The 17,313-nt window shown below is 46.1% G+C and overlaps 1 protein-coding gene across 5 annotated transcripts in view; it reads right to left on the reverse strand.

The window, feature by feature from the left end:
* The window catches only part of LOC122921591 (death-associated protein kinase 2-like), a 69,715-nt gene extending 65,183 nt beyond the window's left edge, over nucleotides 1-4,532 (reverse strand). For 2 of the 5 annotated variants that reach the window (XM_044271682.1, XM_044271680.1), the window contains exon 1: nucleotides 4,280-4,532. The gene's annotated coding sequence lies outside the window, so the exon portion shown is untranslated. Of the gene's footprint in view, nucleotides 1-3,954; nucleotides 4,246-4,279 lie in introns of those variants that run through there. The other 3 variants (XM_044271681.1, XM_044271679.1, XM_044271683.1) reach the window with 2 other exon arrangements.
* Nucleotides 4,533-17,313: the final 12,781 nt, after the last annotated feature.

Below are 17,313 nucleotides of genomic sequence, written 5' to 3' on the forward strand. Positions count from 1 at the left end.
AGAGAAAAATGATGCTGCAGGCGCAAACTGCCTTCACCGTTCATCCCCATGGGGTGCGGCCAACATAGAGCCCGGGTCCTTCTGTCCATAAATTCTGATAACAGTCTAAAAAAGCACATGATAAAAAATATCAGCCAAAGGAAGGAAGGAAAAGGCCGCAGCACGCAACTTGTGATCTACAACATATCTGATCTTCTGTGCTGGACACCATATTTTATTCTCCTACTGGGCAGGAAATGGTTAAGCAGTTTTTGTACGGGTGGCAAAATGTCCATCTTGTAAAATGAATTGTCATATTTGTACTCAGATTGCTTCCGCCACTGTTCTGTGAAGTGGCAGGAGAAGACTTTAATATCCTGAGTTTTTAATGCCAAGATCTTTGTCCTACAAGTGCCAAACCCCTCAGGTGGCCTCTGCTCCCATCCCGCCCTGTGAAGCCCCCCAGCCGCCTCTGTTCTCTTTGAAGACCTGTTTACTAAGTCCATGACAGCAAAAGGTGACATTCCTGAGAAAACGACCCTGCATGCTTCTTCTGCCGCAGGGTCCTTTCCTCCCTGAGGGATGTCATATCAGATCATGCAGGTTTTACATACTATCCCGGTCACACAGCCAGGGAGAAACATAATACTACATGGGTCAGAAGACACAGGACCCTAGAAATGTCACATACTTTTATACCAGAGACCCTCTAATGATGGGACACATTGACATTGCTTCTCGGTTAACTCTCCACCATCTAAATAAAACCTAGCTGGACCTAGACCCACAGATTTGTTGGCCACCATAAGGGTTAAGCTACATTATGGCATGTGTCGTGCAGCATTAAAGTAACACAGCATTGCATGTAAAGTTTGTCAATGGCGTCAACTGCCACACTCACATTTTGTGTCTTTGGTCGCATGCTACTTCTAGTCCATTGACCACTCTAATTTGAGCAGCCATGGGGACAAAGGGGGAACAATTATCAGATGTGCTAAACATTTCTAGGTCACCATTCTATTAGGAAACATGGAGCATTGGCTCTTGCTTTGGAAGATGCGGCATGCCTGGACATTACACAGGTGCCCAATGCCCATCAATGCTCAACGCGAGCCATGAAGGTCTTAAGGTGGCCATACATGTTATATGGAAGTCGGCCAAACAAGCTGATTTTGGCAGGACTACCTTCTAATGTATATGGGGTGCGACAACTATCTCTTGATGGTTGGGCTTGTTGATTTCGACATGCACCATCCGTTTGTCTTTGCAAGGGATAAACCGTTGCCAGAGGTGGCCAGAGATAAAAGTTGGGCAATTTCAGCCAACTCTTGTTTGATAAAACTGCAGGAATGATCATTCCCAACTGGAAAATGTGTTGAAAAAGGTTACCCACTGTCTGCTGAAACTACATGTGTATGGCATGATCTGCCATTTGCTCAAGGACCAGGGAGTCGGAGGTCCCATAAGAAGGACACAGCCTTTCGCTTGAGGAACCTCTGATCTCAATAGGCCATCTTCTTCATTGTAATTAATCCAAGGAGGACAGTTTGACCACAGAGCTCATCTATATACATACAGACACAAGGGGCTTGGCTCAGTACACAATATGGCCGCCTCCACTCTGAACAGTGAGCAAGCCCAATATAGTCTCCAGCCAAGGATTCTGAGGTCAAAATGTTCTTGTTCCTTAAAAATCAAACAATAGACCTCTCATGACACGATCCGCCTGCGCTCACACGTGTCAGAATGAGAAACATCAGTATTTTGTGGTCTTCAGATCTTGGCCCATAATGCACAGCATTCCTCAGATAGTCTTCTGGGTGCGTGGTGGGATAAATGATCTACATTAGGAACCTGGCAGGAATGATCTATGTAAGATCCAACCAACTCCACAGCTCGAGCAACTTGCATCTGCAGAATGTAAAAATGTGCAGCCCCTGGACGGAGATTTCTAATTCCGTAATGATTCCTTTGAGAGTCATTTAGGTCTAAGGATAGGTTTTGAAGCACATTTTCAGCCAAAGCCTGAAGTGGATCCAGCAGGAAGGAGAAGTATAAAAGTTGTATCATGATTTTTCTTGCAGTATAATACTGCTGCTCGTTCTGGTCCCAAACACATCTAGTGCAATGTTATCGTTTCTTTTGTGTATGTTACCGGAGAACCCCTTTAACCATGATACATGATAACATAATGGATTTTTATATCCATTTGCATGGTTATTACACAGAATCATAGTACCCTAGGTGCCCCTGGAGCTACATGGTATGGCCAATTTCATCAGAACCCAATTAACAAGATGGACTTTTAGGCCATGTTCCTGTAGGTCGCCCAGCAGACACAGACTGACAACTAATTCATGGTTATGAATGGACTCTAGTCTACAGACGAGAGTAGCCTAAAGCTAGGGTGTTACTTTAAAGGGAAGATTCGTCCCTACTAAATCTATGGCTGAACATAAATGTCTAATATCCTTAGGTGACCATGAAAATTGGGTTATTGAAGAGCAGCTGCACTGAATTCACATCAGCAGAATACAGGCTGGTTTTATGGAAGCCTATATTCTGTGAAAGAAGAGCAGCTATTGCAATGTTCACACAGAGGATTCTGCACCGAAAATGAAAAACCACAGCGGGGCAAGAAAGTAGATTTGGACATGGTCGTCAAAATCTGATGTTTGAGCCTACCCTAAGAGCTGATGGACCTCTAGTTGAGCGGCAGAGAATTTATGTTGTCTCACATCTGATTTGGCTTTCATTCCTTGAGTACATCTCCTCCATATCTGAGATCAGAAACTTTACATTAATCATTCCCATATGGCATCCAGGTCCTAGCTGTGCTATGTTAGGCCTCATTCACACGGCAGTGATTCATACATACGTGTGCTGTCCGTGGTCTCCCTGGACCGCATACATACCCATGGACTTTGAAGTGCGAATTACATAGTAAGTCCATCAAATTCAAACTAGGGATTAGTGTTGAGCGAACTTGTGTTTTAAGTTGGGCGTCTAAAATCGAAGAATCGCGTTATGGATTCTGCTACCACGGACCATAACGCAATTTAGAATCCATAACGGGATACTTCGATAACCCGAAACCGAACTTTAGACGCCGAACTTAAAACACAAGTTTGCTCAACACTACTAGGGATGGGTGTTGAGCGAACTTGTGTTGTAAGTTCGGCGTCTAAAGTTTGGGTTCGGGTTATCAAAGAATTGCGTTATGGATTTTGCTACCATGGACCATAACGGAATTTAGAATCCATAACCGGATACTTCGATAACCCGAAACCGAACTTTAGACGCCGAACTTAAAACACTAGTGGGGACGTGAATCCCATAATGTGAATCACACATCAGAGGTTGTGGCACCACAGGAGAATACCTTATTTTTGTCCACGATCATGGATCCCTCAAGCACGTTACAGTCCGTGGGTCAGTGTAAACCATGGACACAACACGTTGTGTCCGTGGTTTTCACTGATCGTTGGTAGAAGATGCTCTGGAATTTATTTAGAGTATAGCAGTGATCATGGAATATGGAAAAAACGGACAACAACTTGTCAAGGAAGGGGGCTCCTAAATGAATACATCAGCACTGCCGCTGGAGAGATCTAGGATGCGGGTTACGTAACATATATCACACAGCCTCCAGTACATCTGCCCCCATAGACCTCATTGTCAACACTGAGTCACCTGAAAGTATTCTCTATCCTGGAGATCCCTCTTAAGCCACATGAATACAGGACCATAAAACCACATAGGGAGGACTCCTAACCACAAAAATGCTTGAGAACAAGGCAGAACTCCTACCTATGACCATCCCAGCATTCAAGGGTAGGAAAGAGTTAAAGGCGCTCTCAGGTTGTTACACAGTAACATTCCCAGCACAAACATCCTGGACTAATGTAACAAACATGATACAATGTAACAATGGAGGAGAACTAGCATCTGCAGAGCAATGAGGTGGCTACTCACCAAGCTCCTCAGCACTGTGGGGTCTCCAGATGATCTCCCCTTCCTCTGCCAAAATCCATTCTCTGCAAGGCTTGGGTCTGATCTGCCTGCAGCAAATCACTTTCTGTTGGTGAAACTTTTCATATTCCTGCCTCCAAATGAGGAGGGGAGGAGGGGGATGTAGCTTTCTGCTCTTCCCAAGCTACAAGCCCAATGTGATGTGTTTTGCTGATATCACTGAGGGGAGCACAGGAGGCAGAGCTTATTCCCTGCAGGTAGCAATCCTGCTGGCACCAAGGTGTTAATCCAGTGCTCAGATCTTCTCAGGGGGTGAGGAGGGACCTACCTTGACCAGGTTGTGGAGCTCAGCTCTCTGCAGATGCAGGTCACAGGGCATCCTGCATTGTGGAAGCTGAAGGATCTTCATCTGCTGTGAAGTTTGCCTTCTGAACAGGGATGGATCATACTTGTCTCCAGGGTTGGGGCCTTGAGGAGGAGGGGGGGTCAGGAAGCTGTTGTAACAGATAGTAATAGGCAGACTTGAAGGCAATGCTTTTGCTGGGGAAGCTGTATGGTGATAGTATGCAGCAACCAGGAAGGGACTGAGCTCTTAAAGGTGCAGCGTTGAAATAATCTGACACCTATGACGATTCACGTCGAGTAAATTGTGCAATCCGCAGAATGCATGGTGACTGTGACCACCTCTCCCCTGCAGGAGGACGTTACTATTCCTTTGGCCGCTGACAGTTTTTGGTTCTAAGCCAAACCTGAGAGAAAAACAGCAGAATGGAAAAAATGTGTACCTCTTAGGCCTCATGCACAAAACATGGATGGCGTCCGTGTGCGTTCCGGAACGGCACGGACAGCCATTGATATATCTGCCTATTCTTGTCCGCAAAACGGACAAGAATAGGACAGGTTATATTTTTTTTGCGGACCACGGAACGGAGCAATGGATGCGGACAGCACACGTTGAAAGACCGCGTCTCGGATGCGGACCAAAACAACGGTCGTGTGCATGAGGCCACATAGGATTAGGTCCGGATGCGTTCAGTGAAACTCGCACCATTTTGCAAGCAAGTTCAGTCAGTTTTGTCTGCGATTGCGTTCAGTTGTTCAGTTTTTTCCGCGCGGGTGCGATGCGTTTTGATTAGCGTCGAGCGAACTTGTGTTTTAAGTTCAGCGTCTAAAGTTCGGGTTATCGAAGACCCACGGACCATAACGGAATTCAGAATCCATAACGCGATTCTTTCGAGAACCCGAACTTTAGACGCCGAACTTAAAACACAAGTTCGCTCAACGCTAGTTTTGATGCGTTTTTCACGAGCGTGATAAAAAACTGAAGGTTTAAAAAAAACATCTCTTAGCAACCATCAGTGAAAAACGCCTCCGCGCCTGCTTGCGGATGCGATGCGTTTTTCACACAGCCCCATTCACTTCTATAGAACATGCTGCGTTTTTCACGCAACGCAGAACCGATGCGTGAAAAAATTAAGGCTCATGACCCATTGAAATGAATGGGTCAGGATTCAGTGCGGGTGCTATGCGTTCACGTCACGCGTTGCACCCGTGCGGAAAACTTGCTCGTGTGAAAGGGGATTTAGAGTTTCGGACCCGCTCCTGGCTTTGCCTCATACATACTGAGCGTGTGACCGTGACCTTCCTTTGTATTTGACACTCCTGAAGAGTCAATATTCTAAGCGCATCGATTTTTGGCTTTGCTACTTCAAGGCCTTATGCACATGACTGCGTGTGTTGTGTGGTCCGCAGATCCCGTCCGGGTGTATGCTGCTACTTTGCATAGAAATGGGCTATCCTTGTCTGCAAAATGGAGAAGAGTAGGACACGTTCTATCTTTTTGCGGGCCGGCAGAACGGACAAATGGATGCAGACGGCACGCGGTGGGCTGTATGCGTCTTTTGTGGCCCCATTGGTCTGCATCGGATCAGAAAAAAATGCATGAGACCTAAAGGGGTATCCCCATCTCAGACAATGTCAGATAGGAGTGGGTCCCAGAGGTGGACCTGAACCTATCTCCAGAACAGGTCCCCCTGATTGTATGGCCACCTTCCATTCACCGCTATAGCAGTGTCGTTGGCTCGGAAGTCCCTTAGAAGTGCATGGAGAGCGCATGGGTGGTGTGCTCTCCGTCACTTCAGTGGCCCCCATCTGGAGATCAAAGGTGGGACCCGCACCTATCTGACATCTGGTGGCATATCGCTAGGATGTATGAGATGGGTATAACCCATTAAGGGCACCTTCACACGTAGCAGATTTTGCTGCAGCACCATTCACCTACACGGAGCTTGCAGTAAGCCATGTGCTTGCCGCCAAAATGACCTCATTCAGATAAATGAAAGTGATTTCTCGGAAGTCACCTAAAGCGGGTCAAGTGCCTAGGTGTCAGAGGGGAAACCCTGAGAGCAAGAGAGAAGTCTACATGTAGTCACCCAAGCACCCAGAAGGAGAGAAGCCAGGGGCTTGCTGGTGGGTAAGAACTATGATGGCCACAAGCTTCCCTCGTAGGTCTGGACGTCTCACAAGAAAAGGACACACTGGATGACCATCAGTAGATCCTGCCTGATGCCTATCAGACCCTCGTTATCTGTGACCACACTGAGATTGACAATAGTACATCGGATATGTGACCACCAGATAACCTCCGATCATGAGGTGGACCCTCAGCCAGATGGTTCTCCATGCCTTCAGATCACCTCCCCTGACATGTCTGCTTTAGTAACTACTTGCATTCCCCACGTAATAACAATTCTGGAGCATCTTTACTTACGGCTTTATGTTGTACCATCCCTTTATTATTCTTCTAGAAGCTTATGAATGAATTGCTAGCAGTTTGCAATGAAGGCTCAGATGGGTGTTACCAGTTATGTCCCTGACACTGGCAGCACTGAATGAATAGTACAGACTGTGCAGGGACACGCCCTCAGCCGGTAACACCCAGGGGAACCTCCATTGCAAACTGCTAGTCATTCATTCATAACTTCTAACAGGAATAATAAAGGAATGGTACAAGATGGAGCCATCATTATAGATGCTCCAGACTTTTTATTACATGTCAGGAGAGGTCCCCTTTAAGGTGATCATGTACTTTATCCATAGCCACAATCTCCAGATTTTGGAAGCCGAGATTAAATGAAACTCGTCCTATGGGTTGCAGGTCCAGGATTGGCCTCCATGACAGGTGCATTTTCCTGGACGGTCAGGACCGTGTATCAGTCTCCGATTATTTTCTCTGGAGGCTTCGCTTTGCCTCCAGCTCCGGCCCTTGACTTCTTGTTCCTGCTCATTCTGTTTTGTAACTTGTGTTTCTCTTCTTTTATTGTACTAGTCCCTGTAACGTGATCCGAGGACACTCATACAGTGTGGCCGCCATTCAACCCTGCCAACAATCCCACAAGCCTCGCCCTGCCCTCCGGCAGTGAATAACCTGGGACTGTTTAAAGGGGCCCCCCTCTTAGGCTGAATTCACACTATGTCTTTGCTGTATGTCAGATGTATACTATGTACTACACATGCTTCTATCCTGCAGACCTATTTCCAGTTGTTGCAGCCACCTCCACTAGGGGGAGCTGACAGATTTATATAGTGCAGAACTGTGTAAACCCATAAGTAGCTAGCTCCCTCTAGTGGAGGCTGCATGCAAAAACACATTCCATGTTTTTTCATGGGCTCAGTGATTTCTGCAGATTTCTGATCCTATTATTGTACCGGTTTTCTGTACTTTTACAATTCATCCTATTCAGCCTTGAATCTTTACAGATATTTACTTTCTATTGAGCAGATCATATGAGATAAGGGATAAATTGTACTTTGGCATATGATATATAGGGAATATGGGAAAATAATTATTAAGGGAGTGGAATTGGAGAGAAAAACATAATCTGCAATCCGTTCAGTTACCGCAAGTAGCCCGCTCCTGGTATATAACCTCTCAGGTACTGTGGTCGCAGTTGATGGTGACATCTGAGGGTCTTATTGATCTGATCATAGACATTACTGACCCTACTGGAAGATAAGCCACCCGCTGGCCATGGCACCTGCTCAGTTCCTGAGCTGGCGCCATCTTTTAAGCCCCATTACCTGTCGTACATGTACTGCAGATGTTGGGAAGGGGACCTTAAAGGAGAATATTGGACATGAACCCAATGGAAATGAGGACTCTAAGTAATATGTGGATAGTCTGGAGCCGCTGTGGCAGATTCCGCCATTTTGGATGGGTTACACGGACTATTCTTCCCATCTGTCACGTAACAGATCCGGCATCTTCGTTTTTTTGTGAGATGAAATGTGGTTCTTCACAAGGAGACGACACAAAGTAATAATATTAATTCTTACATTTATTTCTGTCATGTTGATCCAGAAGAAGGGTGGGGGGGGGGGGGGGGTGAAAAACAACACATTCAGCCAATTCATCTCACAAGTTAAAAATTCTTTCTTGATCCTTAATCAGTCCTAGAAATGTAGATATTTGATCTTATATGAGGTCACTCATAATTTTCTTAAAGGGCATCTGTCAGCAGTTTTGTCCCTATGACACTGGCTGACCTGTTACATGTGCACTTGGCAGCTGAAGACATCTGTGTTTGTCCCATGTTCATATGTGCCCGCATTGCTGAGAAACATGATGTTTTAATATATGCAAATGAGCCTCTAGGAGCAATGGGGGCGTTACCATTACACCTAGAGACTCTGCTCTATCTGTAACGGCCACGCCCTTGATAGGACCAGGCAGGTGTGATAATGTTTTCACTGCCTGGCCCTGTCAATCAAAGTGGAGAAGGCGCGAGAGTTGCTGAGAGAGCGGAGCCTCTAGGTGTAATGACAACGCCCCCGTTGCTCCTAGAGGCTTATTTGCATCTTTTTTTTCTTAGCAATACAGGAACATATGAACATGGGACCAAACCCAGATGCCTTCAGCGCACATGCAACAGGTCAGCCAGGTTCATAGGTACAAATCTGCTGACAGGTGCCCTTTAATGGCGGGAAGGTTCTGCGTCAGTTCACACTTCTTCACCGTTGAAATCAATCTGGGGTGATGGACCAGAAGCTGGAAGGTCTTCTGCCAATCATCCTGTAAAGTATTGTCATCATTCATCACCAACTTTTACCAGATCTATAGAAATATAAAGACATAGGGGGTCATCAAACTGGTGTAAAGTAGAATTGGCTTAGATGCCCATAGCAACCAATCAGATTCTGTCACGGACGGTGTACAGGAAACAAGGCAAAACAACATGCATAAATGACTCGCTGGATCCAGAAGCTAAGGAACCAAGGGAGACCCCTGCAGAAGACCTGGCACTTTCCCTGGCTGCTCAGCCTATGCAAAGATCCGAATGGTGGAGGTTTGCATATCCACGAACCTTGACTATAAAGCCCTGAGCACCCTACAATAGTGAGGGGACATGACCACCGGCTCCCTACACAAGACACGGAGGGAGTCAGGGTCACCTGGGATCCAGCAAACAGAATTTAACAGATAAAGATACACTTAGCTTAGAAGCAAACAGGAGGACAGATCAGCGTGCACACACACTCCAGGAAGTAATATAAGCCGCCCAGAAAAGCATTCTGGGGAGGCATTTAAAGGGAAGCAATTAACACATGACAGCTGAGAGAGGAGGAGCTGAATACCACAACACAGAAATTCAAGGAGGAGGTTCTGAAAGGCCTCTGTCAGAGCTTCTCAGCTGTCTGGTTGTGACAGTACCCCTCCCTCTACGAGTGGACTCCGGACACTCAGAACCCACCTTCTCAGGATGGGACCTATGGAAAGCCCTGATGAGACGAGAGGCCTTAATGTCCGTCACTGGGACCCACATCCTCTCCTCAGGACCATACCCCTCCCACTGAACAAGGTACTGAAGAGAACCGCGGACAAGACGAGAATCCACAATCCTAGATACCTGAAATTCAAGATTCCCATCAACCATAATCGGAGGAGGAGGCAAAGGCGAGGGTACAATGGGTTGAACATAAGGTTTCAATAAGGACTTATGAAAAACATTATGGATCTTCCAAGTCTGAGGAAGATCAAGACGGTATGCAACAGGATTGATGACAGACAGGATTTTGTAAGGCCCAATAAACCTAGGACCCAACTTCCAGGAGGGAACCTTCAATTTTATATTCTTGGTAGACAACCACACCAGATCACCAACATTCAGGTCCGGACCAAGCACACGTCTCTTATCAGCCACACGCTTATATCTCTCACTCATGCTCTTTAGATTATCTTGAATCTTTTGCCAAATAGATGACAAAGACGAGGAGAATCTGTCCTCATCAGGTAAACCAGAAGACCCCTCTCCCGAGAAAGTCCCAAACTGTGGATGAAACCCATATGCACCAAAAAATGGTGACTTATCAGAGGACTCCTGACGACGGTTATTTAAAGCAAACTCAGCAAGGGACAAAAAAGAACACCAATCCTCTTGATTCTCCGCCACAAAACAACGCAGATATGTCTCCAGATTCTGATTGACGCGCTCTGTCTGGCCATTCGACTGCGGGTGGAAAGCAGAAGAGAATGACAACCGAACCCCCAAGCGAGAACAGAAAGCCTTCCAGAATCTGGAAACAAACTGCGTGCCCCTATCAGAGACTATGTCTGAAGGAATACCGTGCAATTTGACAATGTGATCAACAAATGCCTGCGCCAGCGTCTTAGCATTGGGCAAACCAGGAAAAGGGATGAAATGCACCATTTTGCTAAAACGGTCCACCACCACCAGAATCACAGTCTTCCCCGAGGAACGAGGCAGGTCCGTGATAAAGTCCATGGACAGATGTGTCCAAGGACGGGAAGGAATGGGTAAGGGAAGGAGAGGACCTGATGGCCGTGAATGAGGGACTTTGGCACGAGCGCAAGTCTCGCAGGCTGCCACAAAACCCTCAACCGACTTACGAAGCGCAGGCCACCAGAATCTCCGAGCGATGAGATCCAGTGTGGCTCTTACCCCCGGGTGCCCAGCAAGGACCGTATCGTGGTGTTCTTTAAAAATCTTGTGTCTTAAAGCGAGAGGCACAAACAACCTCCCAGGAGGACAAAGATCAGGAGCCTCTGACTGGGCTGCCTGCACCTCTGCCTCCAATTCAGGAAAAAGAGCAGAGACCACCACACCTTCAGCCAAAATGGGACCCGGGTCTTCAAAATTCCCGCCTCCCGGAAAACAACGTGACAGGGCATCTGCCTTCACATTCTTAACTCCAGGGCGGAACGTGACAACAAAATTAAACCTAGAAAAGAACAACGACCATCTGGCCTGTCTCGGGTTCAGACGCTTGGCTGACTCCAAGTAGGCCAGATTTTTATGGTCAGTAAATACGGTAATAGGGTGTCTGGCTCCCTCTAGCCAATGGTGCCATTCCTCAAAAGCCAACTTGATGGCCAACAATTCCCTATCTCCCACATCGTAATTTCTCTCTGCGGAGGAGAGTTTTCTTGAGAAAAAGGCACACGGTCGCCAATTGGCAGGAGAGGAACCCTGAGACAAGACCGCCCCCACACCCACCTCAGAAGCATCAACCTCAACTATGAAGGGTAACGAAACATCAGGTTGCACCAAGATGGGAGCGGAAGCAAAACTCTCCTTGATATCAGAAAAAGCCTTACGCGCCTCTACTGACCAAGAAGAAAAATCTACCCCCTTTCTGGTCATATCAGTGAGTGGTTTAACAATAGAAGAATAATTCAAAATTAACTTCCTGTAATAATTGGCAAAGCCCAAAAAACGCATCAGCGCCTTTTGATTCTCAGGAAGCTCCCACTCAAGCACAGCGCGGACCTTCTCGGGGTCCATGCGAAAACCAGAAGCGGAGAGGAGAAACCCCAGAAATTGAATTTCTGGAACCGCAAACACACATTTTTCCAGTTTCGCATATAATTTATTCTCCCGCAGGATGAGCAAGACCTGACGTAAATGTTCCTTATGAGTTTTGAAATCGGGAGAAAAAATCAAAATGTCATCCAAATACACCAATACAAATTTTCCCATCAAATGATAAAAAATGCTGTTCACGAAATGCTGAAAAACGGCTGGGGCATTCATCAAACCAAAAGGCATAACCAAATTCTCAAAATGGCCCTCAGGGGTATTGAAGGCCGTCTTCCATTCGTCCCCTTCTCTGACCCTGACCAGGTTGTATGCCCCTCTTAAATCTAATTTGGAAAAGACTTTAGCCCCAACAACCTGGTTAAATAGGTCCGGGATCAGAGGAAGCGGATAAGGGTCACGAATTGTGATATTGTTCAGCTCCCTGAAATCCAGACAAGGTCTTAAAGAACCATCTTTTTTCTTAACAAAGAAAAAACCAGCGGCAACAGGTGACTTTGAGGGTCGTATGTGTCCCTTTCTCAGACTCTCAGAGATATAAGCACGCATAGCGATCCTCTCAGGTTGGGAAAGATTGTATAAACGAGATTTAGGCAGCTTGGCGTCTGGGATGAGATTAATAGGGCAATCGTACTCCCTGTGCGGGGGCAAATCCTGAACTCCACTCTCAGAGAAGACATCCGAAAATTCAGAGAGAAAAGATGGTACAGTCTTAGTAGCAACCTCAGAAACAGATGTCATGAGGCAATTCTCTCTGCAAAAGTCACTCCAACCATTTATTTGCCTCGCTTGCCAATCAATGGTGGGGTTATGCTTAGTGAGCCAGGGCAGCCCCAACACCAGAGGGGTAGGTAAACCGCTAAGGACGAAACATGACACATCCTCAACATGAGCATCACTCACAATTAAACGGATATTGTGAACTATGCCCTTTAATGATTTCTGAGAAAGTGGAGCGGAATCGATAGCAAACACAGGAATATCCTTTCTCAAAGCGCACACCTGGAAACCATGAGTTATCGCAAAGTGATTATCAATGAGATTGACCGCTGCTCCACTATCCACAAAAATCTCACAAAAAATGTTCTTGCTCTCTAGCGCCACCCTAGCCGGCAGGACAAAACGGGAACTACAAGCAAACGGAAAACCTTCAATCTCCGCCTCAACCCTGCCAATAGTAACAGACGGAACATTTTTCAAAGATTTTTTCCTCTTTGTTTCTTTATTATACCCAGAGAACTGCCTGAATCTCCTAGAGGGACAAATATTTGCCAAATGATTAATACCTCCGCAACAAAAACAAACCCTCCCATGCGGGCTGAATCTTCTATTGTCAGAAGCAATCAACCCAAGCTGCATGGGCTCCTGCTCAGAAGGGGCTGACAGCGACTGAGAACCCTGCGCAGAGAATGGGACCGCTGCACAGTCCTGGGACCGAGTATGACAGGAAGGAGAGATCTCTCCTCTCTCTCTAAGACGCCTGTCAATACGAACGGCCTGAGACATAGCAGAGTCCAAAGAAATAGGCCTTTCATGAAAGGCAAATGCATCTTTCAATCCCTCTGAAAGACCATGGCAAAATTGACTTCGGAGTGCAGCATCATTCCAACCAGTATCAGCTGCCCATCTCCGAAATTCTGAGCAGTATATTTCTGCGGATTGTTTACCCTGGCATAGGAGACGTAATCTAGACTCCGCCAGAGCAATACGATCCGGATCATCATATATCTGACCCAGGGCTAAAAAGAATTCATCCACTGAACGGAGGGGCCGTGCCCCCTCCGGCAGCGAAAAGGCCCAGGACTGAGCGTTACCCCTGAGCAGCGATATAATGATCCCCACCCTCCGTTCCTCATCACCAGAAGAATGGGGAAGAAGGCGAAAATGGAGTTTGCAAGCCTCTCTAAAACGCACAAAATTCTCACTACCCCCGGAGAACGTATCCGGGAGCGAGATCTTAGGCTCAGAGCAAACTCCATGAACGCCAGCTGAACCGGTCACTTGAAGCTGAGAAAAAGTCCTGCGGAGATCAGCTATCTCCAATGAAAGACCCTGAAGGCGTTCAGCCAAAAGTGAAACCGGATCCATGCTTGAGACGGTTATGGCGGCTTATAATGTCACGGACGGTGTACAGGAAACAAGGCAAAACAACATGCATAAATGACTCGCTGGATCCAGAAGCTAAGGAACAAAAGGGAGACCCCTGCAGAAGACCTGGCACTTTCCCTGGCTGCTCAGCCTATGCAAAGATCCGAATGGTGGAGGTTTGCATATCCACGAACCTTGACTATAAAGCCCTGAGCACCCTACAATAGTGAGGGGACATGACCACCGGCTCCCTACACAAGACACGGAGGGAGTCAGGGTCACCTGGGATCCAGCAAACAGAATTTAACAGATAAAGATACACTTAGCTTAGAAGCAAACAGGAGGACAGATCAGCGTGCACACACACTCCAGGAAGTAATATAAGCCGCCCAGAAAAGCATTCTGGGGAGGCATTTAAAGGGAAGCAATTAACACATGACAGCTGAGAGAGGAGGAGCTGAATACCACAACACAGAAATTCAAGGAGGAGGTTCTGAAAGGCCTCTGTCAGAGCTTCTCAGCTGTCTGGTTGTGACAGATTCCACCTTTCATTTTGGACAGCTCCTTTGGAAAATGAAAGGTGGAATCTGATTGGTTGCTATGGGCATCTAAGCCAGTTCTACTGTACACCAGTTTGATAAATCTCCCCAATCGTGGTATGATATATAGTTACTTGTATGCCTCCATGAGGTGTCCTAGGAACTGGGTGACAGCCAATAGGGCCACCCTTGCCGATCCCTCCAAGGGTTGTCACACAGATTCTGATGCTGACTAATAAAGAAAATTAGAACATTTCTGATGTCTTCACAAGGGTTTTTAGTCACACGTCAAGGTAATATTGCCTTTAAAAAAAAATTCGGGACAAAACCACTGGGTTTGGTGCAGTTTCAATAAAATTGTAGTAAAAACACAACATGGCTGCTATGTTTTACTAAGCCCCAGGTCTGAGGTAGGTTTATCAAGATCCATGAGTGTTCGCTAACAGCAAAATATGTGTCTGAGCCCCTAATAACAGTCCATGGATTCAGTTCATATGAAGGTATCCCACCTAGCCTCAGGGAGGTCCTCTTGGGCAAAACAGACAAAAGCAGATAACACCCTGTCTTTAATGTACTTGCCACCACATTGGACGTGATCTGCTTGTTCTTCAGGACTAGCATCTTTGAAAAAGGTATGCAAAGGAGCCTTCTTTCCATAAAAAAAAGAATCCGTGCCTCTAATGCCACCAAACAGACTTTGAAGTGTAACTAAGTTTATAACTAAGCCAGCATCTTATCCGCATACAGACGTTTCGGGACAATTACTTCTTATTAGTGAAGAGCAGATAGAACTGGTTTAACTGGTTGAGACTTGGTCAGGATTTAGGAGGAACAATTTCTCCTTAAGGAGAACACCTGGTAAGCATTAAGAGTCTTAAGAGGGGGGGCATTAAAAAAAAATGCTGAACTTCTTATGACACCAGGTGTAAGGTACCTATTCTATAAACCAACGGTCAACCTTTGAAACAGACAGTGAGACATTACTTGGATAATAGCTAAGCCAGGACCTTAACGACCACTAGCTGTGTTTATTTTTTTAATTCCCAAGGAATACGATTCTTTTCACCCAGGAAAAAGATGTGGTCTACTGAAAGCCCTCTCCTCATTCCTCTGATCCAGAAGACTCTACAAGGATCTCTACAAGTACTGATCTATCATTGTTTTGGTTTCCACCTGAGAAACCAACCCAGATGTCAGTCAACAACCTCAATCAGAGTCCGGCTCTCCTCTCCCCCATAACTCAGTTCCATCAGAGATCCGTTATTTTAGATAGGAGTAAATGTCCTGCGAGGAGGACTTTTTCTGCCGTCTAAAATAACGGATCCAAACTGATCATAACCGATGCTCCATTTTTTTTCTGTCCCTCTCACCCCATAAATGCACCCTTAAAAGTGTTGTGTCCTCTTGGACTTTGATGGTATATTGCTAGAATATCAGAATTGTGTGGGTTCCACCTCTAAGAATCGCACCTATCACTAAAATGGGTCCCGGAAAGTGAAGAAGAGCACATGCGCAGCAAGCCCTCCATTAATTTCTATGGAAGTTCTGAAAAAAGTCAAGTGTGTATGCTTGCCTATTTTCGGGACTCCCGTAGAATCCACAGCTGCTCTCTACTCAGTTCTCGGGTCTCAGAGGGGGAGTAATCACCAGTTTCCACCACCCTCTGACCTGAATGAAGTCGGCGTTGTCTCCGGAAATCAAATAATACAGTCTGGAAATAATGGGGGGCCGACTTCAAGAGGGGATTATTGTTGTGGTGACGCAATGGTGGATTATTACTTTGGGGAACAAATAGGGATTGTTACCATGAGTGGGCACAAGGGGGAGCAACTGTGGGTGATATTACTGTGTGGGGGCAGAACGTAGGGAACCATTAATGTGTGGCACAAAGGGGGCATTACTACTTTGTGGGGGATTTCTTTTTTATTAAAGAGGGCAGCTATTACTTCGTGGGGGCACACCTTCATATCATTACTATGGGGGACAATGGAAGCATTATTAATGTATAGAGGGCATTATTACTTTGTAAGACAGGAAAGGGGGCAATACTACTATGTGGGGCACTATTACTGTGTAGAGGCATTGAGGGACATTGAGTCATAGGTTGGAAGAAGTCTTCAATTGGGTCTGGGTCGGATTGAGAAGATAAGTGAAAATGAAGGACTACAGGAGCCGCCTGTACTGTAATCACTATTCTCTGTGTAGAACTGGGTTGTGACCTCGATGTATTATTATTTTTTTTGGAGGGGGGTGAAAACATATGTCTTGGGGCTTTTTGACTATTTTTGCATGAAATGGGGGTTATATTATATGGGGTTTGTGTGCCAGGGTTGCTTTTTCATACCTTCCTGACATTGCCATTTTTTACATTATAAACAAAGAAACATTGGTTTTCTCCTGTTCCGAGGAATGCTGGTCCGTGACCTCGTCACTGAACTGGTCCGGGGTAAAGCTGCCGCGGATCTATACTTTGTAGAAATCCTTCCAGGACTATTTGTCCCGGGGCCTTCCAATATACGGTGATACCTATAGGCATAAAGTCACAGTGCGCCCTCTAGTGTCCAAAAAGGAAATATCATTCAATATGACTTGTTCTTAGGGCAGCACAACTTTTCTACTCTGAGGGTCACATTATCAATTTGTACACCTCCCACCGAATGAGAAAATACAGAAACTCCCATGAATTACAATGGACAGAGCTTCATGTATGTGCCACCATCTCTCCACCTCATCTCCTCTCTGGAGTGTCCGGCAGAGGATCAGGACATGGGACATAAATGTCTCTAATGGGAAACAATCAATCTGGGTAAAACGGATGCCTGGTGTCATGCCTGTAGGGTGGGCAGAGGACAGGCATTCAGAGTACTAGAGAGAGAATATCCATCATGCAGCGCCACCTA

The sequence above is a fragment of the Bufo gargarizans genome, chromosome 11, assembly GCF_014858855.1.
Source record: "Bufo gargarizans isolate SCDJY-AF-19 chromosome 11, ASM1485885v1, whole genome shotgun sequence".
NCBI lineage: Eukaryota > Metazoa > Chordata > Amphibia > Anura > Bufonidae > Bufo > Bufo gargarizans.